The sequence below is a fragment of the Moschus berezovskii genome, chromosome 9 (assembly GCF_049115385.1).
Source record: "Moschus berezovskii isolate FMDL1 chromosome 9, NW_MosBer_1.0, whole genome shotgun sequence".
NCBI lineage: Eukaryota > Metazoa > Chordata > Mammalia > Artiodactyla > Moschidae > Moschus > Moschus berezovskii.
This window is the reverse complement of record NC_142468.1, coordinates 56,262,432-56,288,411: the sequence shown is the minus strand read 5'-3', so window position 1 is coordinate 56,288,411 and position 25,980 is coordinate 56,262,432. Positions and strand designations below refer to the sequence as shown.

The 25,980-nt window shown below is 44.0% G+C and overlaps 1 pseudogene; it reads right to left on the bottom strand.

Moving 5' to 3' along the window:
* Positions 1-22,572: 22,572 nt before the first annotated feature.
* Positions 22,573-23,376, bottom strand: LOC129563287 (nuclear receptor-interacting protein 3 pseudogene; annotated as a pseudogene).
* Between the last annotated feature and the right edge of the window lie 2,604 nt (positions 23,377-25,980).

The following is a 25,980-nucleotide window of genomic DNA, read 5'->3' as shown; positions in this document are numbered from 1 at the left end:
GCTGCCAACTAATTGTTTGATCTTGGGGCAAATGTTTAACTTCTTTGAATTGAGGTTTTTGTCTTTTCTAAAATACTGAGTGTGAAGATGTGTGTGTGTGTGTGTGTGTGCTCAGTTGCTCAATCATGTCCAGCTCTTTTGCGACCCCATGGACTGTAGCCTGCCAGGCTCCTCTGTCCATGGCATTTTCCAGGCAAGAATACTGGAGTGGGTTGCCATTTCCTGCTCCAGGGGATCTTCCTGACACAGGGATCGATTCCTGGTCCCCTGGATCTACTGTGTGAAGATGGCCAGGGTTAAAATAGAGAATTCCATTTCATCCCAGGAAGCTTTGCATTAACAGAGGGAGGGGCCCTTCTATTTTCAAATATACTGTGAACACCCTTCTTTAGCGCTTGCTGATGAGTATCATTTTGCTGAATGGTTTTATGTTCACCTATGTTAGGAGGGATTGGGGGTGGGAGGAGACGGGGACGACAGAGAATGAGATGGCTGGATGGCATCACCGACTCGATGGACATGAGTTTGAGTGAACTCCGGGAGTTGGTGATGGACAGGGAGGCCTGGCGTGCTGTGATTCATGGGGTCACAAGGAGTCGGACACGACTGAGCGACTGAACTGACTGACTGACTGACTGATGGTTCTCGTCTTAAGTCTGTACAAAGGGCAGGCTACTGGGAACCTGTCTGGGTGGCTGCACTAAGTGACATAAACACAAAGAATTGCACCTTTCCATTCCACTGGTTGTGCCCTTCAGACTCCATCTGCCGTGTTCCCAAGAGAGGAACAACAGCTCCGCTGATGTGTGCTTCTAAAATCCAGCCATTACCATGAGGAGGTTTCATCATTTGTAAACAGCAAGTCCTTGATAAATATCCCTGGTGATCAGACGCTGTTTGTCTTGATAGAGAAAATCCAAACTTTATTTTCCTTGGCAAAAAGAAAACTGTGATGTTGGAAAAGACTCTTGAGAATCCCTTGAACTGCAAGGAGATCAAACCAGTCAATCCTAAAGGAATCAATCCTGAATATTCATTGGAAGGACTGAGGCTGAAACTGAAGCTCCAATACTTTGGCCGCCTGATGTGGAGAGCTGACTCATTAGAAAAGACCCTCATGCTGGGAAAGACTGAAAGCAGGAGGAGAAGGGGATAACAGAGGATGAGATGGTTGGATGGCATCAGCAACTCAATGGACATAAGTTTGAGTAAGTCCTGGGAGATGGTAAAGGACAGGAAGGCCTGGCATGCTGCAGTCCATGGGGTCGCAAAGAGCTGGACATGACTGAGCGACTGAACAACAACAAAGCATAGTAAATGCATGAGGCCTTGCACTGGGTTGACCAAAAAGTTCATTCATATTTTTCTGAACATTGTACCAAAAAAAACCAAATGAACTTTTTGGCCAACCCAATACTTGTGACTTGTCTGACAAGTGATTTCTGACCATTCTCTTCTAACGAGCACTCTGTCCCATATTTGGATCCGTAGTGGATACTTGCTGATAAATAATTACTCCTGTGGCAGCAGTATCTTGATTTTCTTAAGTGGCGTCACTCTACCAGTTCTCTCAGTTGATATGTTTCAGGTGATTCTGCATCATTTCAGGAGTAAGTCTGACTCCGGCCTGGCCAATGAGAGTATTTCTTACTCTTGGCCTCAATGATTGGCTTGAGAATGGAACTATGATCCAGTGAGGCTCATGTTTGGTTCAGTGAGATTCAAACCCAGGAGTTGTGTTGAAATGTGAAAGTCACTCAGTCATGTCTGACTCTTTGCAACCCCATGGACTATACAGTTCATGGAATTCTCCAGGCCAGAATACTGGAGTGGGTAGCCTTTCCCTTCTCCAGGAAAGAGAGAGAAAGAGACAGACTATTTGTGTTGAGAAAGAGACAGACTATTTGCTGTTGAATTTGAACCTGATGGGACGCGGGCCTGGAGCTCCTGCTTGCTCTTTTGCCCGTGCGTTGAACGCAAGGATAAAGGGAACATGCAGGGGAGCAGAGTGGTCAATGGAAAGTCAGCATCCCAGCGACATCACTTGCGTTCGGAATCTGGCTGTGGCTGTAATTGGGTTACCCTTCATCTCTTTTCAGTTAAACTGGGTTTGAATTGGACTTTCTGTCATGGTATCAAAAAAGAGCTTTGACTGGATATGCCAGAACTTGAGCTCACCTTATTTCTCTTCTCCTCCCCATTATGGCCCCTACTTGTATCCTGGATTTCTAACTCAGGAAGTCAGTGATGGAGTGAGGTGAAGTACAGAGCAATACTCGACAATGGGGTAATTCTGTATATTTCATATGTTGATTGGTCACTCAGAAAGAAAAAAAAAAAAATCTAGAAGCTTAAAGATTTGTTTGTGGGCCAGGCCAAAACATGCCCATGTCAAGGTGACCGTGTCAAAATATCAACTACTTTCCAGGTAAGGGTGTACCTGGCAGCAGCTCACCTGAATTGCATGCATCACATCTTGTAAGAAACAGGTCTCTGAAAAGATAATCTTGGACATGTGAAACTTGCAAAGGGACAAAAATCTGAGAGGTGCTGTTTGTGTTGTGAAAACATTTTATATGAATAATAACAAGAATTTCCTGCCTATCACTTCCTAGTCTGTAAAGTGCTTTCACTGAATTTATTGCTCTTGATCCAAACAGCAACCCTTTAAGTCAGATATAGTACTTTTACTGTTAAAGCCAGTTGCCCTATTTAACAGATTAAGAATTGTAATAAATTACTCCTGCAAGCTCAGTAAGTGAGGGAACCAGGAATCAGTCCCAGGTCTTCTGATATTATCAACATGTCCTAGTGGAATTGTCAGCTCTTTGAATCAAGGTCCATTTCTCACACATCTTTACATGTCCCTGCCAATGCCCACTGCCCCTCCCCACCGCCTTCAGCCCAGCTGTATTCCATGAGGTAAGCCTGCGATGAATGCAGATGAAATGGTTCTGTGCTGGGCATTTGGGGACAAAATCAAAAAAGGACAGGATAGAGAAATGTCACATGGAGCTTCAGGCAGTTGAGCAGATCTGAGAGGTAACTCAGACCAAACCAGAGTTTTATCACCACCGACTTTTTTCCCTATTCTTCCTCTCACTTTCCACAACCCATATTCTAGGATGTTCTGGGTGTCAGTCACAAATTTCTAAAACTCTGCGTAAAACTTATTATAGAGGTCCTTGTTTCTGATAATCTCAGCTTAAAAAAAAATCAAAGTAAATACAAAAAACAAAATTGCCCCCACCCCAAAACCTGGACTTGATGTGGTTAGTTAATGATAAGGAAAAAAGAAACAGAAGTAAAGTTCCTATTTTAACTTTGGTTTTGATTTACAGAATACACTAATAAATATATCACTGGATTATTCAGTTCAGTTAAGTCGCTCAGTCGCGTCAGACTCTCTGCGACCCCGTGAATCACAGCACGCCAGGCCTCCCTGTCCGTCACCAACTTCCGGAGTTCACTCAAACTCATGTCCACAGAGTCGGTGATGCCATCCAGCCATCTCATTCTCTGTTGGCCCCTTCTCCTCCTGCCCCCAACCTTTCCCAGCATCAGAGTCTTTTCCAGTGAGTCAACTTGTCGCATGAGGTGGCCAAAGTATTGCACTGGATTATCCGTTCCGTTGCTCAGTCGTGTCCGACTCTATGCGACCCCGTGGACTGTAGCCTACCAGGCTTCTCCGTCCACGGGATTCTCCAGGCAAGAATACTGGAGTGGGTTACCGTTTCCTTCTCCAGGGGATCTTCCCGACCCAGGGATCGAACCTGAGTCTCCTGCGTTGGAGGCAGACGCTTTAACCTCTGAGCCACCAGGGAAGCCCACTGGATTATATGCCTACATAATTTTAGCAGTTCACCTAGAAGCTTGGCTACAGTGTAGTTTAGATTGTAAAATAATGGCTCAGAGATAATAGTCATGGGATATAAACTTTCGGTTATAAGGTGAATAAATTCTGGAATCCTGTGAACCATCTGTGTAGCATGGTGACTGTAGTCAATAGTAATGCATTACACACTAGAAATTTGCTAAGAGAGTAGATCTAAAGTTTTGCACCATACATATACACAAAGTCAGAGAAGGCAATGGCAAGCCGCTCCAGTACTCTTGCCTAGAAAATCCCATGGATGGAGCAGCCTGGTAGGCTGCAGTTCGTGGGGTCGCTAAGGGTCGGACACGACTGAGCGACTTCACTTTCACTTTTCACTTTCACACATTGGAGAAGGAAATGGCAACCCACTCCAGTGTTCTTGCCTGGAGAATCCCAGGGAGCGGGGAGCCTGGTGGGCTTCCGTCTATGGGGTCACACAGAGTCGGACACGACTGAAGTGACTTAGCAGCAGCAGCATATACAAAGTAACTGTGGGAGGTGATGGGTGTGTTAACTAGATTGTGATAATCACTCCACAGTGCATACATGTATCAAAACATTACCTTAAACACCTTAGATATATACAGATTTTAATTGTCAAAAATGCACTAATTAAAATATTTTAAAAACCAATGGCTCAAAGAGACAGATTTGTCTCTAAAGGGACACTTGCTTGACTTAATTTTATATCCATCCTTGATTATGCTATTTTTCTCCGAGGGTCAAATTGGAGTCATTCTGGATTTATTCCATGGTCACTGTAGAATCCCACAGTGAGTATTTCTGAGCTCCCTCAATGCTGCGGTGAGGAGCGCTCCCAACTGCTCCACAGAGGTAGTAAATCGGGAGAAAAGTCAGTCTTTGCAGAGACAGACAAAACTCAGCAAATAATACATATCATGAATATTACTGCTATTAAGAGTGTGCAATTCTGGTCATGCTCTTCTTTATTCATAATTTTTTTTCAAAGTTCTCACCACTACTATTCAACATAGTTCTGGAAGTTTTGGCCACAGCAATCAGAGCAGAAAAAGACATAAAAGGAATACAAATTGGAAAAGAAGAAGTAAAACTTTCACTGTTTGCTGATGACATGATCCTCTACACAGAAAACCCTAAAAACTCTACCAGAAAACTACTAGAACTAATCAATGAATACAGTAAAGTTGCAGGATATAAAATCAACACACAGAAATCCCTTGCATTCCTATACACTAATAATGAGAAAATAGAAAGAGAAATTAAGGAAACTATTCCATTCACTGTTGCAATGAAAAGAATTAAATACTTAGGAATATAACTACCTAAGGAAACAAAAGACTCGTACATAGAATACTATAAAACACTAGTGAAAGTAATCAAAGAGGACACTAATAGATGGAGAAATATACCATGTTCGTGGATTGGAAGAATAAATATTATAAAAATGAGTATACTACCCAAAGTAATTTATACATTCAATGCAATCCCTATCAAGCTACCAACGATATTTTTCACAGAACTAGAACAAATAATCTCACAATTTGTATGGAAATACAAAAAACTTCGAATAGCCAAAGCAATCTTGAGCAAGAAGAATGGAACTGGGGGAATTAACCTGCCGGACTTCAGGCTCTACTACAAAGCCACAGTCATCAAGACAGTATGGTACTGGCATAAACACAGAAATATAGATCAATGGAACAAAATAGAAAGCCCAGAGATAAATCCACGCACCTATGGACACCTTATCTTTGACAAAGGAGGCAAGAATATAAAATGGAGAAAAGACAGTCTCTTCAACAAGTGGTGCTGGGAAAACTGGTCAGCCACTTGTAAAACAATGAAACTAGAACACTTCCTAACACCATACACCAAAATAAACTTAAAATGGATTAGAGAGCTAAATGTAAGACCAGATTCTATAAAACTCCTAGAGGAGAACGTAGGCAAAACACTCTCTGACATAAATCACAGCAGGATCCTCCAAGACCCACCTCCCAGAATATTGGAAATAAAAGCAAAAATAAACAAATGGGACCTAATTAAAATCAAAAGCTTCTGCACAGCAAAGGAAACTATAAGCAAGGTGAAAAGACAGCCTTCAGAATGGGAGAAAATAATAGCAAATAAAGCAACTGATAAAGGACTAATCTCCAAAATATACAAGCAGCTCCTGCAGCTCAATTCCAGAAAAATAAACGACCCGATCAAAAAATGGGCCAAAGAACTAAACAGACATTTCTCCAAAGAAGACATAAAGATGGCTAAGAAACACATGAAAAAAGGCTCAACATCCCTCATAATCAGAGAAATGCAAATCAAAACCAAATGAGATACCATTTCACGCCAGTCAGAATGGCTGCTATCCAAAAGTCTACATGCAATAAATGCTGGAGAGGGTGTAGAGAAAAGGGAACCCTCTTACACTGTTGGTGGGAATGCAAACTAGTACAGCCACTATGGAGAACAGTGTGGAGATTCCTCAAAAAACTGGAAATAAAACTGCCATATGATCCAGCAATAGCATTCCTGGGCATACACACTAAGGAAACCAGAATCGAAAGAGACACATGTACTCCAATGTTCACTGCAGCACTGTTTATAATAGCGAGGACATGGAATCAACCTAGATGTCCATCTGCAGACAAATGGATAAGAAAGCTTTGGTACATATACACAATGGAGTATTACTCAGAATGCATTTGAATCACTTCTAATGAGGTGGATGAAACTGGAGCCTATTATACAGAGTGAAGTAAGCCAGAAAGAAAAACACCAATACAATATACTAACACATATATATGGAATTTAGAAAGATGCAAATGATAACCCTGTATACGAGACAGCAAAAGAGACACAGATGTATAGAACAGTCTTTGGGACTCTGTGAGAGAGGGTGAGGGTGGGATGATTTGGGAGAATGGCACTGAAATATGTATGTTGTCATATGTGAAACGAATCGCCAGTTCAGGGTCGATGCATGTTACAGGATGCTCGGGGCTGGTGTGCGGGGATGACCCAGAGGGAGGATAAGGGGAGGAGGGAGGTGGGAGGGGGGTTCGGGAGGGGGAACTCATGTACACCCGGGGCGGATTCATGTCAATGTATGGCAAAACCAACCAATATAATATTGTAAAATAATTAGCCTCCGATAAAAAAAAAAAAATCAAAACACCCCACTCGATTTTACAGAGATCTTAGAACCTGAAAGAATGATCCTTGAGCGCAGTTCTTAATCTTGCTAAGCCTCAGCTCATTCATGGTGATGATTCATTGAGTCATGTCTGACTCTTGTGACCCCATGGATTGTAACCAGGCAGGCTCCTCTGTCCATGGGATTCTCCAGGCAAGAATACTGGTGTGGGTTGCCATTTCCTTCTCCAAGAGATCTTCCTGACCCAGAAATTGAACCCTAGTCTCCTGCATCGAAGGCAGACTCTTCACCGATTGAGCTACATGAGTGAGAGTTAGTGAAAGTCGCTCAGTCATGTCTGACTCTTTGCAACCCCATGGACTATATAGTCCATGGAATTCTCCAGGCCAGAATACTGGAGTGGGTAGCCTTTCCTTTCTCCAGGGGATCTTCCCAACCCAGGGATTAAACCCAGGTCTCCTGCATTGCAGGCAGATTCGTTACCAGCTGAACCACAAAGGAAGCCCACTGAGCTACACAGTAGCCTGAAAACTAAGGTGGAGACAGCCTGGGAGTAACTGTGAGCTGTCAGAGACCTACCTTAGTGCCGGGCAACAGGTGAGGGAGAGGGTGAGGGGCAGGCAAACCTGGAAACATGGGTCTGTGGGCATTTGGCCCTTAGCAATAGTAATGATGACGTTGTTGATAACTCACATTGCTTCTGTTTACTAGTGAGGCACCATGCATAGATCTAATTCTCACAACGAACTGTGAAGTATGTGTGTGAGGAGAAAACTAAGGCTCAGAAATAAAAGCCTAGGTTTTCAAGCCCAGTGTCAGAGCAGACATTTCTCCAAAGAAGACATAAAGATGGCTAACAAACACATGAAAAAAGGCTCAACATCCCTCATAATCAGAGAGATACAAATCAAAACCACAATGAGATACCATTTCAAGCCAGTCAGAATGGCTGCTATCCAAAAGTCTGCATGCAATAAATGCTGGAGAGGGTGTGGAGAGAAGGGAACCCTCTTACACTGTTGGTGGGAATGCAAACTAGTACAGCCACTATGGAGAACAGTGTGGAGATGCCTCAAAAAACTGGAAATAGAACTGCCATATGATCCAGCAATCGCACTCCTGGGCATACACACCGAGGAAAGCAGAATTGAAAGAGACACACGTACTCCAGTGTTCATTGCAGCACTGTTTATAATAGCCAGGACATGGAAGCAACCTAGATGTCCATCTGCAGACGAATGGATAAGAAAGCTTTGGAACATATACACAATGGAGTATTACTCAGCCATTAAAAAGAATGCATTTGAATCAGTTCTAATGAGGTGGATGAAACTGGAGCCTATTATACAGAGTGAAGTAAGCCAGAAAGAAAAACACCAATACAGCATACTAACGCATATATATGAAATTTAGAAAGATGGTAACCTTAATCCTGTATACGAGACAGCAAAAGAGACATAGGTGTATAGAACAGTCTTTGGGACTCTGTGGGAGAGGGTGAGGGTGGGATGATTTGGGAGAATGACACTGAAGCATGTATATTATCATATGTGAAATGAATCACCAGTCCAGGTTCGACGCATGATACAGGATGCTTGGGGCTGGTGCACAGGGATGACCCAGGGGAAGGATATGGGGAGGAGGGAGGTGGGAGGGGGGTTCAAGAAGGGGAACACATGTACACCCGGGGTGGATTCATGTCAATGTATGGCAAAACCAACCAATATAATATTGTAAAGTAAAAAAAAAAAAAAATTTCAAATATTAAAAAAAAAAAAAATCAAGGTGTAACACCACCAACCCTGGTGAGTTCTCAAGAGGATTAAATCAATAAATATGTTAATTACTAGCCTATTTCAGATACCTGTCAGGTTGTTCCCTTTAGACCAGGGCTGAAATGAAAGGATGTTTGCAGACACAGAGTCACAGTGAGACCGCCTTCTTTTAAAAAAATTATTTGTTTATGTATTTGGCTGCATCAGGTCTCAGCTGTGGCACACAGGATCTTCGACCTTCACTGCACCACGCAGAACCTTACAGTCACAGCACGTGAACTTTTAGTTGCAGCATGTGGGATCAAGTTCCCTGACCATGGATTGAATCCAGGTCCCCTTCACTGGGAGTGTGGAATCTTAGCCACTGGACCACCAGGGAACTCGTGGGACCACCTCCTTAGCTGGAAGTCTAGAAGTTCAGCTCTCCTGACTGACTTTGCACAGGGTGGACTTGTGTTTTGGTCCCCAGCCTCGTCCCGCTGTATCCCTCCATCCTCTGACTCTGGTACCTCTGGGCCCGCTCAGCCTACTCCCAACCTGCAGTGGAGATGCTGAGGCTGACTCTGCATAACCTGTCAAGTCCCTGACTCTGGAGTGATCACCAGGGACTATAGGCACACAATCACATATGTGTGTGTGTGTGCCCACTTTTGGGAGAACGGAGTGTGAGAGGGGAACCTTTGTATGCTTCCCACGCTGTCTGCATCAGGACATCAGACACTGGGTGGGGCTGGGAAGCAATGCTGGGAAAAGGGACGTTGTTGCTGGAGAAAACCCCTGAGTTAGGTGCGGGGCAGAGGTTCATCTATGGAGGGGTGTGATGAAGAGATAAAAGTACATTTACCTCTTTAGGGTGTACTGGGCTGGGCCCCTCCTCAAAGCAAAGGGGAAAAAAATCAGCAATGAGGTACTCCTGCATGAAAATGAGCTGGTCTCTCGCCAGAATCTCAGCAAGGAGGGCTTGGACTCTGTCCCATGTGGCAAAAGGCAATGGTTTTGGCTCTGGAAGTGAGGTTTTCTGAGTAGGAGGAGAAAGGCAGTGCTGGGCAATCTCTTGACTCCCAAAGAAGAACCAACCTTGGTCACAGAGAATCAGGCTTCTAAGTAGGAAGCCTGTCCCAAGATCTTTTCAAGCTGCTTGGGGCTGAAAGCCTTCTGTGGTGGGTACCTTTTGGGATGGGGCTGCTAGCTTATTGGTGAGCCTGGCATGAAGGCCAAGCTGTAGCTGGTGAATGTAGCCCCTACCCAGAGCTGTCTGGGGGCAAAGAAAGACAAGGGAGCAAGGAAGCCACGGGTGTTAGGACAGGAGTGGGTGCTGCCAGCACTCAGGGATGTGATAAGGGGAGGGCTGATGGGTAGATACAGCAGTCCTGGACTTATGTCTTCCTGCAACTCCCAAGCAGTGTGTGATTGGAGGAAGGGTGAGAACAGGAAGGAAAGGAAATTGTGAAGGGGTGGGGTGATCAGGACCCTACTGAGAGGGACAATTCTTGACCCCGCTTTTGGAGGTTTTATTTGGGCAGAAGGTCACAATTTTTTAAAGTATTATTATTTATCATCTCATTCTGAGTGCAAGACACTGTTCTAAGTGCTTGAAATTTATTCAGAGATTTCATGCTCAAGGCGAGGGGGTCCCCAACCTCTGGGATCTAATGCCTGATGATCTGAGGTGGAGCTGATGCAACAATGATAGAAATAAAGTGCAAAATAAATGTAATGCACTTGAATCATCCCCAAACCACTGCCTCTTCCCCCGCCCCCAGTGTCCATGGAAAAAACTGTCCTCCATGAGGCTGGTCCCTGTGCCAAAAAGGTTGGGGACCACTGCTCGTGGCATTATTGTTCCTACTTTGCAAATGAGCAGAATGAGCGACAGTGGAATCTAGCATCTTACTCAACGTCACACGACTAGGAAGGGGTAGAGCTTGGATTTGAACCCAGGCAGGCTGGCAGGAGAGGTCAAGTTCTTAACCCTAGTTCCTCTCTTTGGAAGACTCTAGACGAGGAAATAAAAGCAAAAATAAACAAATGGGACCTAATTAAAATCAAAAGCTTCTGCACAGCAAAGGAAACTATAAGCAAGGTGAAAAGACAGCCTTCAGAATGGGAGCAAAGAATAGCAAATGAAACAACTGATAAAGGATTAATCTCCAAAATATACAAGCAGCTCCTGCAGCTCAATTCCAGAAAAATAAATGACCCAATCAAAAAGAACTAAACAGACATTTCTCCAAAGAAGACATAAAGATGGCTAACAAACACATGAAAAAAGGCTCAACATCCCTCATCATCAGAGAAATGCAAATCAAAACCACAATGAGATACCATTTCACGCCAGTCAGAATGGCTGCTATCCAAAAGTCTACATGCAATAAATGCTGGAGAGGGTGTGGAGAGAAGGGAACCCTCTTACACTGTTGGTGGGAATGCAAACTAGTACAGCCACTATGGAGAACAGTGTGGAGATGCCTCAAAAAACTGGAAATAGAGCTGCCATATGATCCAGCAATCGCACTCCTGGGCATACACACCGAGGAAACCAGAATTGAAAGAGACACACGTACTCCAGTGTTCATTGCAGCACTGTTTATAATAGCCAGGACATGGAATCAACCTAGATGTCCATCTGCAGACGAATGGATAAGAAAGCTTTGGTACATATACACAATGGAGTATTACTCAGAATGCATTTGAACCAGTTCTAATGAGGTGGATGAAACTGGAGCCTATTATACAGAGTGAAGTAAGCCAGAAAGAAAAACACCAATACAATATACTAGCGCATATATATGGAATTTAGGAAGATGCAAATGATAACCCTGTATACGAGACAGCAAAAGAGACACAGATGTATAGAACAGTCTTTGGGACTCTGTGGGAGAGGGTGAGGGTGGGATGGTTTGGGAGAATGGCATTGAAACATGTATATTATCATATGTGAAACGAATCTCCAGTTCAGGGTTGATGCATGTTACAGGATGCTCGGGGCTGGTGTGCGGGGATGACCCAGAGGGAGGATAAGGGGAGGAGGGAGGTGGAAGGGGGGTTTGGGAGGGGGAACTCATGTCACCCGGGGCGGATTCATGTCAATGTATGGCAAAACCAACCAATATAATATTGTAAAATAATTAGCCTCCAAAAAAAAAAAAAAGGAAGACTCTAGACGTGAGCTAAGGAGCCTGCTGCTACAGGTAGGGACATTGGGTTGGCAAAGGAGGGAGAATTTGAAAACAAACTTCATCCATCTCCCAACCTTTTTGCAGGCACTAACCTTAAAAAGGGCTACCCTGGTGGCTCGGTGGTAAAAAAATCCACCTGCTAATCCCAGGAGACCTGGGCAAGTTAAACCCCAAACTGTTTAATCAGTTCTGTTCTTTGTGTTTCCATTCACTGTAATGTGGTCATGGTTACAATGTCATTTTTGTTCCCAGGAACAGAATTCCTGAAAGGGAAAGGATCAGGTGAGAAAAAGAGGAGAGTATGAGAACAGAGAGGTTTCCTGATACCCTGAGCTCACTCCAAAGTGCGTTAGTCTGGACTGTTTTCCTTGCCCATGGGCCACCATTGGTTTGCCCTCTTCTAAAGAGGAGAGCATGATTATGGAACCGTAGAGGAGGCTTGGGCTTCACTGGGAGCTGAGACAGTAAAGAATCCACTTGTAATACAGAAGACCTGGATTTGATTTCTGGGTCGGGAAGATCCCTGGAGAAGGGAATGGCAACCCACTCCAGTATTCTTGCCTGGGAAATCCCATGGACAGAGGAGCCTGGTGGGCTACAGTCCATGGGGTTGCAAAGAGTCAGACATGGCTGAGTAACTAAGCACAGGCACAGCCTTAAAAAGTAAATCCTGTGGAAATAGGCTTAGAGAGAGTGTCCTGATGTACTTTACCCTGAGATAGTAATGCTATAACTATCCTGGGAAGCAAATATATGTCTACCTTCCAGAAGGTTTTTCTGGAAATGGATATCTTAAGGACACTGAAAAAAACTAAAAGTAGATACATTCTTTGAAAGGGGACAAATAAAAATAATTAGTAAAATAACTAATGCACAGAAAAGGCTAAAAAACTCACAGAGATGTGAACAGAACATTTGATGTAGATTTGGTTCCAGGTACATCACGTGACAAGAAACCCCAAACAGTTTAATCAGTTCTGTTCTTTGTGTTTCCATTCACTGTAATGTGGTCATGGTTACAATGTCATTTTTGTTCCTAGGAATAGAAATCCAGAAAGGGAAAGGACCAGGTGAGAAAAAGAGGAGAGGGTGACAGCAGAAAGATTTCCTGACGTCCTGAGCTCACCCCAAAGTGCGTTAGCCTGGACTGAGTTTTCCTTTGCCGACGGGCCCCCGTTGGTTCGTCCTCTTCTAAAGAGGAGAGCGTGATTATGGAAACTTAGAGAACGCTTGGGCTTCACTGGTAACTCAGATGCTAAACAATTGCCTGCAATGCAGGAGACCCAGCTTTGAGCCCTGGGTTGGGAAGATCCCTGGAGAAGGGAATGGCAACCCACTCCAGTACTCTTGCCTGGAAAATTCCAAGGACAGAGGAGCCTGGTGGGCTACAGTCCATGGGGTCACAAAGAGTCAGACACAACTGAGTGACTTTCACTTCACTTCAGAGAAGGTTTACAAAGCATTTCCTCCGGGCTGCCTTCAAGGAATGTATAATCTTGTGGAAAAGAAGGCATGTCTACAAGACAAGACAAAGTGAAAGAGTCCAATAGGGGCAGAGGCCAAGATGCTGAAGGGCTGACTAGCTCCAAGGACCCTTCCCGGGCAGGGCTGATCTGTGCTCTTCCTTCTGCTTTCTCCCTTGTGGCTTCCTGAGTGGGAACACAGCACCCGGGACTGATTCTGATGGAGATTAACTCAGTTCCCAGGGTACTTGCCTAGCACACACTGGAAGGCACCATGAAGGGAGGGGACACAGGTGGAGAGTTTGATTTTCACGGAGCCTCCCCCAGAGCATGGGGAGGCATGGACTGGTGGAACAGCCTGGAATAACCTGCCTGTGCCTGGGAAGTTGGGTCCAGGGCCAAGACAGAGGATGCTGGGGCAGAGGGTGCCATCTTGTTGCAAGGCTGGCTTCCTGGGGGCTGGAGAAGGCTTTCTCAGTTTCAGAGTGTGAGGAGCAAAGGAGGAGGGCACAGTGAGGATTTGGGCTGGGGGTAAGGACTTTGGCAGTATCTATGCCTACACACTATACCCACACACACCAGGCTTCCCTGGTGTCTTAGTCGGTGAATCGCATGCAATGAGGGAAACCTGGGTTTGATCCCTGGGTTGGGAAGTTCCCCTGGAGGAGGGCAGGGCAACCAACTCCAGTATTCTTGCCTGGAGAACTCCCATGGACAGAGGAGCCTGGAGGGCTACAGTCCATGGGGTTTCAATGAGTCAGACACAACTGAGCGACCCAGAACAGCACAGCACATGCCCACACAAGAGTTGCCCTGGGTCAGCTTCCTCACCTCCTCCCCCACCTCCTCAAGATCTGCTCCCAGAAGCTTATATGGGACCTGAACATTTGCAAAATGGATTCTATTTTTACGCCTTCCTGTATTATACTTCCTAAGATGTTTTACCATTTCTGTTTGGTCCTCAATTGTCAGTTTCCACAAACTTCAGATTTAACAAATGTTCTGTTTCATCCTCTCCTCTTCAAGCCAAACTTCTCCTTAATTCTTCCAGCTCACATGTACACACTCTTAAATATAACGGAATGGTTTTGTTTAAAGGAGCACTCCAAGAATTCCTACTTAGAATTTTGCTTTTCTTTCTATGCATTCCCCTACTATTTGTGCAGAGGCAGAGCGATGTCAGACCATTTGAGTTCCATTAAGGCTCAGCCACCTAATACCTAAGTGACCTCAGGTAATTTACTAAACTTGTATCAGCCTCAAGTTTATTACTGAGAATAACAATATCCATCTAATTTAGATTGTACTAAGAATTAGAGATAATACATGCAAAGACCTGGCACATAACAAGCACTTGGTAATGGATAACTACTTTTATTGTTGTAAAAGAGATCATTTCGGTGCTTTTAATACTTTGATAAATAATCCACAGCATGCAGAATCCTGGGAATTTGTAACTCTGACACCGTGAGAATTGCTCAGAAGCTTTTAGGGGTGTCCTGTTTCAGGGAAAGTTTAATATTTTGTGGGTTGTTTGGAGGTAAGGATTAAAATAAGCTGTTTTCACAGTGAAATGTGTGTCCGTGGTTGCTAAGTTGCTTCAGTCGTGTCCCATTCTTTTCGACCCTTTGAACTGTAGTCTTCCAGGCTCCTCTGTCCATGGGATTTCCCAGGCAAGAATACTGGAGTGGGTTGCCATGCCTTCTGCCAGGGGATCCTCCCGACCTAGGGATCAAACCCTCATCTCTGTGTCTTCTGCATTGGCAGGCAGGTTCTTTACCACCAGTGCCACAGGGGAAGCCTGTTTATTGTCTGTCTTGACATGTTAGACTTAACTTCCATGAGATCAGGATTTTCATCTTCTCTTGATTATTACTGTATCCCCAGTACCTAGAATAGTACTTGGCACATAGTAGGCACTCTATCAATATTATCTGATAAATACATGTCAGGTTATTTCCAGTAAACTATTTAGGAAAACAAGAAGACATATCTATTTTTTGTGTCTGTGTGTGTATTTACATATTTTCTTTTTAGATCTCTGAGAACATTGGTCATCACTTTATTCTTTTATAGTTTTAGTTATTTATTTAATTTTGGCTGTGCTGGGTCTTCGTTTCTGCAGAGGCTTTTCTCTCATTTCGGCGAGCAGGGCTCTTCTCTAGTTTCAGCAGGGAGGCTTCTCGTTGCGGTTGGTTCTCGTTGCAGAGCACAGCCTTCAGGAGTTGTGGCGCATGGGCTTAGTTGCTCCTCCGCATGTGGGATCCTCCCAGACCAGGGACTGAACTCACGTCTCCTGCATTGGCAGGCAGACTCTCCACCACTGAGTCACCAGGCAAGCCCTGGTCATCACTTTTTAAATGCTACTAGGTGAGTGCCTTGTCGTGGGGCCTGCCTGGGAGGACGGCAGTGCCTGAGGGAAGAATGCCAACCGGTGGAGTTGGGGTAAGCGCACGTGGTGTGATAAGGCCCCAGAAAGCATATAGAATTCCCAAGGGTACCCCAAGAGGAGCTCAGCAGTGACTGAGAGCCAGTTGGTCCACCCAGAAAGGCCTGGTGTCAGAACCAAGAAGTAGAGTGTGCGGGCCCAGTGGGCAGAGGCCATGATGAGACGGGAGCATCTATACTGTGACCAGATCCTAGGAATGAAGACCAGCAGAGGACCATGAAACCACCACTCAGCACAGCCAGGTGCCCCGACAACGGTTCCCTGTACATATACCTCCCTGTTGAAAGGACGAATGAAAGGTAGAGAAAGGTGGGGAATCTTGAATTGCTGGAGTTTAAACTCTGAATTCACCATGGTTATATGTGAGAATTACGGAGTTACCTTAAACCCAGTACACACATACACACACAAGGCAGGAATCCCTCCAGACAAAAAGCTTTCATGATATCTAAAGTCAAGTGTTTAAAATTATGTGATTAAAAAAAATAACATGGGTGACAAAACCTCAAAACATGGGCTCTCTAAAATCTTTACAGTTGGTTTGGCCTGGCAAGTGTCAGGGTCAAAGTTAACCTGATAACTAAATTGTTTATTGGAAATGCAGCTGCTTGTGGGAATTATAACTTGTTTGAACTTTGGTCTAATTTGGCAGTTTCTAAATAAACAGGTGGCTGAGGTGAAAAACTAGGGTTGGGTTACACAAGCCAGAGTCTGGCTTCACTCTTTCTCTTTTTTTAATTGAAGTACAGTTGATTTACAATATTGTGTCAGTTTCAGCAAAGTGATTCAGCTATTACTTTGTGATATATATATATATATATATATATATTCAGATTATATCCCATTATAGGTTATTTCAAAATATTGAATATAGTCTCCTCTGCTAATTCCCTATGCTATACAATAAAACTTTGTTGCTTATTAATTTTATATATAGTGGTTTGTATCTGTTAAAACCATCCTCTTAATTAATCCCTCCCCTCTCCCTTTCCCCTTTGGTGCATATGTTTATTTTCATGTCTGTGAGTCTGTTTCTGTTTTGCATATAGATTCATTTGTACTATATTCTAGATGCCACATGTGATATCATATATTTGTCTTTCTCTGACTTAATTTAGTATGATAATCTCTGGGTTCATTCATGTGGCTGCAAATGGCATTATTTCATTACTTTTTAATGGCTGAGCAATATTCCATTGTGTATATGGATCACACCTCTATCCATTCATCCGTCAATAGACATTAGGCTGCTTTCATGTCTTGGCTATTGTAAACAGCCCTGCAATGAATGTTGTGGGGCACGTATCCTCTTGAACCATGGTTTTCTCTGCATATATCCCTAGGAATGGGACTGCTGCATCCTATGGCAGTTATAGTTTAGTTTTCTAAGGAACCTCTGCGCTATTTTCCGTAGTGACTGCACCAGTTTAAATTTCCAACAGTGTAGGAGGGTTCCTTTCTCTCCACACCCTCTCCAGCATTTATTACTTGTGACTTTTGATGACTGGCTTTACTTTCAGTGGGATATTATGACTTTGAGGGCAATGCTCTGCAGCTGCCACGGTTGTTATCATGCTCACATGGGTAACATGAGACTCTGGGGTTTTGATAGCTACTGTATCTTACCCTTTTGTCACTCTCGCTTTTCCATAAGAGCCCCACAAGATTTGTTGTTTAGCTGTAGACAGAACATCTGGACTGGGAATCTGGGTTGGGGACCACTCAGGAAGTCATGAGGACAAGTGGAAGGCATGAATAGGAGGCTGGGAATGGAGGAAACTTCCAGGCTTTCGAGTAGAATGGGAAATACACAAGAAATGAGAGCTGAGTGAGAACTGAGTGAGGTGTTCCAAAAGGGGACTACCGGGTCGATGGACATGAGTTTGAGTGAACTCCGGGAGTTGGTGATGGACAGGGAGGCCTGGAGTTCTGTGATTCATGGGGTCACAGAGAGTCGGACACGACTGAGCGACTGAACTGAACTGAACTGAACTGACACCAACAGTTATCAAATCCGGGGCTAAATTAGTCGCTAAGAAGACTTGGTGCTAAACTCCACAATGTGTCTGATTAAACCATTTTGCATTGAATCACGGTAGGGCCCAGGAACTGGGAACAAGAATGACCCTGCTGGTGCAGACTCTCCAGCTTTGGCCGGGAAACAAGCTGGGTCCAAGAGTCTGTCCCAGCATCTGCTCCTTGAATCACAATATAATAGTTTGATAAGAGTCCCACGGCCTGTGTCCTGTTGTCCCAATTAGACCAGAAGGCAGGGACCACACTGCACACTTCTTTGCATTAAGCACATCATTCACCTTCTTGCTGATAGTCAGTGAATGTATGCTCTGGATCAATGGGTCTTTGTTCCTTCAAGTTACAAAAAAAGACTGAAAAATCATCTCCTAGGTAGTCTGGCTATGTTCAAAGAAGTTGTTTTCCTGGTTTCCTGCATGGAAAATGATGAGAGAATAATCATGGAGCTGGAAGCAGGGTCTAGGAGGCCTTGCTGGGGGAGGGGAAATTTATGAGGCGGGGTGGCTCGTGGTCAAGTCAGGGCACGAGGGACACTCTGGAGATGCTCTCACTTTTCCCTGCCACAGACTCCCATGGGCTGCATTCCTCTGGATGATGGAGCTAAAGGCATTGCTGGACTCCAGGCTCCGCCCCATATCTCAAGTCTCCAGCAGTTACAGTCTCGACACATATGCTTTTCATTTTAGGTTTTGCTCACCAAATACTTCCATGTCCGCTGTCTCCCAGAATCCTCATGTTCAAGGACTCTCCTCTCCCTTGGAACTTCTGAATCCCACCAGTCTGAGTGCGTAAAGCAAGGCCCAGGTGTCATTGATTCCTTATGATTTTCCCTGTAAGGGAGGTCTAGACTTGGGCTTGGTGTGAGTCAGAGATGATGGAAGAGAAGAAAAGATTCTCTCTTCAAGCCCAGGAAGGCCAGAGAATTTGGTGCTGGCCTCTGCTCTGAAGCTTCTTGAAGGAACCAGAGCCAGAAATTGCAGAGCAGGGTTGGGAAAGTCAAGAGAAGCTGATGAGGACTGAAGCGCTAGAGGCAGAAGGAATCAGGGGTTGGATGTTGGTCTTAGGGAGAGCCTGGGGTCAGACCAAAATTAGGATGAGGGTTGGAAAGGAGGGTGGAGTTGGTCAGGTAGGGTGGCTTGGTTCAAAGGCAAAAGGTCCAAAGAGAAACCAAAGCTCTGACAAGATCATGGTTGACTTTTGAAATAACTCTGTCCTTGGAAGGTAGAAACAAACTATATGAAAGTCCCAGTGGAGAATATAAAGGAATTGTTCAGATTTATACCTGCATCAATTCTTTTAATGTTTGTAGCTACCATGTTTTTGCCATGATAATGCCCATTTATGCCCAGTGTAGTAATATGCAAAGAGTCTTAGTCAGGTTTCTGGGGTCTGGTCTCTTCATTAGAAAGACACTTATCTCTCTGAACCTCAGTCTTCTTATCTGTAAAATGGGACAATAATAATGCTCTCAATATGTTGACAGAATTGGAGGTAATTAAAGTCATTTCCTAAGAAGCCCAAAGGCCAATACCATTACAAAAGAAAGAGTTTTAATTGTTTACTATCCCAGCTATGGAAAGATGTAAATTTGGAGAGGTTGTTATGTGTGGAGAGTGTGGACAAAATACTAGCATTTTAAATTTATTTCACATGTTATTTGTTTTTTCTCTTTTGTACCAGATGAATAGGGGCCTCTGAGACCAAATTTTAAAAGGTAAAGAAAGACATCAGTGAAATTTTGATATCCTGTAAGCACAGCCCAGTCTCCTGATAAGATATTTACATTTCCACTAGATATTAATGGACATGTGTTTGAACAGAAAAAAAAAGAAGGCTTTTTCAGGTCTTGATAACAGTCTACTTGAACCATATTTCTTAGCCAGCCATATTTTTGCTTGCCCAGAGGAACAAGGTCTCTATTGCTGTTGGTTAGTATTGATTTTTTGCTATGTTGATAATCCTGTTACAATTTCACCTCTTTTTAGTATTTTGTAAACAGTATCTTAATGGTGTATTTCAAGCAAGAAGATTTCAAGAATTCTGATGACATTGCTGTGCAGCCAGTGTTTACAATGTGGACCTGTATCAAAACGAGGATTTGTGATGGAATATGGGGTTCAACGGCTTAATTACAAATTGTTGAAATGCTAGAGACAATGAAAGAAATAGTCCATTGGGCTTCCCTCGTGGCTTGGTGGTGAAGAATCCACCTGCCAGTGCAGGAGACACGGGTTCAATCCCTAATCCAGGAAGATCTCACACGCCTCAGAGCAACTAAGCCCATGCACTGCGATTATTGAGCCTGTGCCCTAGAGCCTGTTTGTCACAACAGAAACCCCTGCAGTGAGAAGCCTGCATGCTGCAACTGTAGATTAGCCCCTGTTTGCCACAACTAGAAAAAAGCCCAAGCAGTGAGGACCCAGCACAGCCAAAATAAAGTATTCTTTTTAAAAGAAATTTTTTGTTCTTAAAGAGCTGGCTTAACCCAAATGAGAAACAATTTTAATGTGACACTAGGGGAAGATCTGATAAAAACATGAGGAATGATAGTAAAAATTTGAAGACTTAAGAGAGTAAGAGTGGAAATAATGCCCAACAGAAAGCTTACAAAATGGGATCAGAATTCTCAAGGTCCTCAGTTGTAAATAATATGCCATTGTCTGTCCTGTTTTATCAAAAGTAACTTCTTGAAATTATTTTTATTTGAACACTGTGCAAACATTTCAGAAAGTTAGGAGACAAAGAGGATATATCAACCACAATTCTACCACCTTATCACAACAGCTAGAATATTTTCACATTTCCTTCCCTATTTGCTAACTTTTCAAAATTACGGTTGTGTACTTCCTACAGAGTTGTACATTTCCACATTTTACAGTCTTTGTAGTTATGGTTTTCATAGGCATGTTTTGCTTGTTTTGTTTCCTTCACTGATTTCTTTTCCTTGTCTTACAAATATATTCAGTTTTCTTTTAATTGAAATATAGTTGATTTACAATGTTGTGTTAGTTTCTATGTATACAGCAAAGTGATTTAGTTATACAAATATATATATTCTTATTCATATTGTTTTCCAGTATGGTTTATTACAGGATATTAAATATAGCTCCCTGTGCTAGCCTCAGATTTCTTCATCATAAAAAAGTATTCCTCGTCTCTTTATTTTAAATAGAAAAATTCAATATATATATTGCCAAGAGGAAAAAAGTCAAGATCAGGAAAAAAATGTGTATGGAATGCTCCTTGCTCGTTAGAAGTAAGACATTCACTTTGATTATAGCTAGTATAGAATTTTGAGACTCCTCTAGATAGGAAGGGTTATAATTCTACCAACAGCAAAGGTTTTGTGGTCTGTTTAGCAATTCTTGGGCAGTTTTCTCTTTCCCCTACAACCCTTATCTTTCCCATTTGCTTCTTAATTTAGTATTATATCCATATTCTATCTGGGGAGCCAAACCTATAAAGTCACTGCCTCAACTTTATGATTCAACCTCTGTTAGGTACCCATTGTTAAAAGATAAACTGAAACATATTACAAACTTTAAGAGTTTATTTGAACAAAGATCAATTTCAATTGGGCGGTGCCAGAGTGCAAGTGGTTAGGAGCCCTCTGTGGACAGGAACTTAGGGAGAGAATTTTATAGAGGAAAGGCGGAAGCAAGGTAAGGAAATTATTGATGGGCTCTAACTGCAAGCCTCGGTGGCTGTTTGTGATTGGTTGTCCTTATGTTTCGATTTTGTAATCTTGAGACATTCATAGGCATAAAGTGTGGTTTGCTTACATGGGCTGCCACGGCATTAGAGCTACCTCAGTCTGATGATCTCCCTGTTTAATTAGTTTAACACCATTTAAAGGACCCCAGGAAGGTTTGATATAAACCCCTTAGACCTGAGGCAGAACTTAGCCTTAATACTGTGTATTTACAAACTAATTTGCTTCCAGACTGCAGTCACTGCTCTGCCTTAGAGTACTTTTAAGCCTCAGAATTAATCTCTACAAACATCTAGGGCATGAGAATATTTTGCACTTTAATTTTGTATCCTGTTAGTATATAGACTTGGGGGCTTCCCAGGCGGTGCTAGTGGTAAAGAATACGCCTGCCAGTGCAAGAGATGTAAGAGACGTAGGTCCGATCCCTGGGTCAGGAAGATCCCCTGGAGGAGGGCATGGCGGCCCACTCCAGTATTCTTGCCTGGAGGATCTCATGGACAGAGGAGCCTGGCAGGCTACAGTCCACAGGGTCGCAAAGAATCGGACACGACTGAAACGACTAAGCATGCACGCAGCACACATACATAGGTCACTATTTCTTAAAAAGCAGATATGAGCCAAGTATTTTTTTTTTTTAAGTAAAGGTCAAGTTCCTGTTTATTACATATGTTAGCTCTAGGAAAAGAAGCAAATTATCTGTGGAGAAATAGAACCTGGCAGCGCCTATATTTGACTAAGAAAAGCAAATTCCTTGAAGAAGCAGAGAAATAGGCCATAAGTGAGACCTGGCAGTGTCAAAAAGATCTATAAATTAAGCGGTCAAAGGAGTAAAAAACAATGGCTATAACCGGACAAGATCTCTAAGCACAGACTAAAGTCTAGAGAGGTCTGGGAGGGAATGAGCCCCTGGAGCTTCTACTAGAGGGTAGGACTTGGTCTACAGCAAGTTGCTGCTGCATTTCGTTCAAACCCAGTTTTTTCAATCTGTCAACCTGGTATGTATGCACACGTGCAGACATGCTGTAGGCTGTTATGCTTCTGAAGTGTTATCTTCATTCAAGGAAATTGTCTCCACAAAAGGGATTTCTTCCTTGTCTGTCTTTCCCATGATCAGCCGGTGCTTATCCAAGTTTATGATGCACTTCAAGGATCGGAGAGTCTGCAGACCAAGAGACAAGTTCTTCTTGTTATTCTCAACCACAGCTGCTGGGCAGTCCACGCGGAGGGAGCCCAGTGTGATCACCAGGTGCTCAATCTGGCCCACAACTTTCAGATGCCGGGGTAGAGAAAGCCTCTCTCCTTCATGCTTGTGAGATCTGACATGCTCCTTGAGTCCGAGTCTGTCCACACAGGCTGAAGAGATAAGAATATATTGACAGCCTGTGTCAACCAAGGCTTTCACATCCTTTCCAGCACACTGGCAAGAAACCAAAATCATGTCATCATCCTCAGACTTCTTCAGCCCCTCAGACTTGGCCTGATTGAATTTGTTGGTCTTGGAGGCCCAAGGGACACGACTGTTTCAGATCTTAGGTTGGTTTCCATGAGGCGCCTCTGCAGAATGTTATGAGGTTGCGTGTCCTTGGAGAACCCAGCTTCTTGAGGCCGTCCAAGGGCAGCAGGTCGGCCGAGGCCTTGTGGATGAACTGCACCGTCTGCTTCATTTGGCGCTGCGGCCTCAGCGCCGCCGCCGCCTCCCGCATGTCTGTCTTCTCGTGGCCGGCCTGGGTGAGGAGCCCTGAGTAAAACATCGCTGAGGCGCCCGCGGCCCAGCGCCCCCTTGGCTCCCCGCTCCCTGGCAGCCCTCAGCCTCGAGCTCCTGAGATCCTCCAGCCGAAGCAAGTATTTTAATGAGATCCCGTGCCACTTAGATTAATTATCATCAGTACTTGATAAAATCAACCAGGTGATTGCTTCACATTTCTGAATCATTTTCCCGATTTCAGAACCTACTCTTTTAGAACATCCAAAGCCCTCACTTTCTCCCACCTTCCTCTCTTTTTAGCAATGCATATTTCAGCACTCGGAACACTGCCCAGTACATAATAGGGATTTAACAAATTTAGCAAGTGAGTGAATGTAAAGTATGAATTCTTATAAAACACTTACTGAGATGCTATGCAGTGTTTTACATCAGACCTTCTTTCAATCCTATAATCTTGCAGAGTAGGTATTATTATCCCCATATACAAAGGAAAAAAGATTCAGAGAATAAAGTGACTTTTTTGTTTAAAGTTCACTTGTCCACTTGTGGTAGGTTGGATAATGGTCCCCCAGAGATATCCACATCCCAGTTCCCAGAACCGAGGGATACACTGTGTTTCCCTGGTGGCTCAGACAGTAAATTCAGGAGACCTGGGTTCGATCCCTGGGTTGGAAAGATCCCCTGGTGGAGGGCAACCAGTCCACTCCAATATTCTTGCCTGGAGAATCCCCATGGACAGAGGACAGAGGAGCCTGGCAGGCTACAGTCCATGGGGTTGCAAAGAGTCAGACATGACTGAGCGACTAAGCAAACATGAAGACATTGCCTTACATGGTAAAGGAGACTTTGCAGAAATATTACATGAAGGATATTGAAATGGGAAGATTACCCTGGATTATTAGGAGAGGAGTGGTCAATGAATCACAAGGGTCCTTAAAGAGGGAGGCAGGAGAGTCAGCTAGATGGAAGGCAACGTAATGATGGAAGCTAAGGGAGAACTAGAATTGAGACTGTGATTTGAGACTATCAGCCAAGGAATGTGGGCAGCCTCTGGAAGCTGTGAAGGGTAAGCAAACAGATCCTCCCCTGGAACCTGCAGAAGGAACACAGGCTTGATTTTGGCTTGTAAAACCCACTTTGGACTTCTAATGTTCAGAACGGTAAGATCATACATTTGTGATGTTTTAATACACTGTGTTTGCAGTCATGTGTTACAGCACTTGTAGGAAGCTAGTATACATGGCTCTAACTAGTCATCAAGGGGGCAAGACTCATAAGAGCAATATTACAGAGACCTCATCTTTTCTCACCGCACTCCTGCTGTGGGGCTGGTTCTTTGGCCTGAGATGAACTCTCATGCCAGTGCCATAACTTCTCCTATGTAATAAAAGTCCCCAGTCACCTTAGCCCTTTAGATCATCTCCAATAATAATTGAAATGTCAATTACAATATCATTTTTAATTTTTATTTTTAGCTGTTCTGGGCCTTTGTTGCTGCTTGGCTTTTCTCTAGCTGTGGAGAGTGGGGGCTACCCTTCATTGTGGTGCACAGTTTCTCATTGCGGTGGCTTCTCTTGTGGAGAACAGGCTCTACGACTTGCGGGCTTCAGTAGTTGCGGCACATGGGCTCAGGACTTGTGGTTCCTGGACTCTAGAGCACAGGCTCAGTAGTTGTGGTACATGGGCTTAGTGGCTCCACAGCATGTGGGATCTTCCCAGACCAGGGGTCAAACCTGTGTCTCCTGCATTAGCAGGTGGATTCCTTACCACTGAGCCTCTAGGGAAGCCCTATGTAATTTCATTTTTAAAACACAAACAAACCCTAAGCTTTAAACATGAATCTTCTCTCTCTCCCCAGCCAGGACCTCTGGTGGGAGCAAACCTGCCTTGGACACTGGCTCTCCTGACATCACTGCTTCTTTCCACATCAGACTTGCTCTAAATTCAGATGACTCCAAAGTTGCAGTGGTGAGAGGAAGGAAAGGAAAAGACAGGAAGGGTCTGATTTGACCAGCCCCGGTCTGATTTCAGTTTTGTCCGGCCTGGCAAGTGTCTAAGGATGATTTTCTCTTTGGTGGTTTTCTTGGAGATGAAGAAAGAAAGATGGATTTCTTTCTTCCAGGCTGAAAATCCTTTCCCTGCCATTCCCTTGTTGGTGGTGGATGTGTATCATCTGGCTGGTCATGTAGTAACTCCTCTACCCCTCTGACGCTCAGTACAACTTTGGCCCTTGTTCTTCCAAGGCAGACCCCAGGGGTGGGACCCCAAGGTCTCCAGGCAAGGTCTTTCCACTAGGGCTCCATCTGGACCAGGGCAGCACTGACACCATAACAGCAGCCCCTTCTGCTTCCGCCGCCCCTCTTCCTGAACTGTCTGTTTCACTGACAAATGCAGTCGTCTGAGCAAGCATCATGGCTCTCCCGCCTCCTCCTTCCCATCCACATCACACACACATCGTCCTCTTTGGCATGAGGGCTGGGACTCACAGTGCCCTGGCAGTTCTCCAAAGAGATGCTCCAATCTTCAAGTTCTCTCCAGCTCTCTGACTGTTAACTTTTGAGGTTTGCAAGTGGTAACAACAATTCTAGCTACCTGGAAATTTGAAAGCAAAATTGATATTTTGCCTTGCTGCCATTTTAAGTAATGTGTA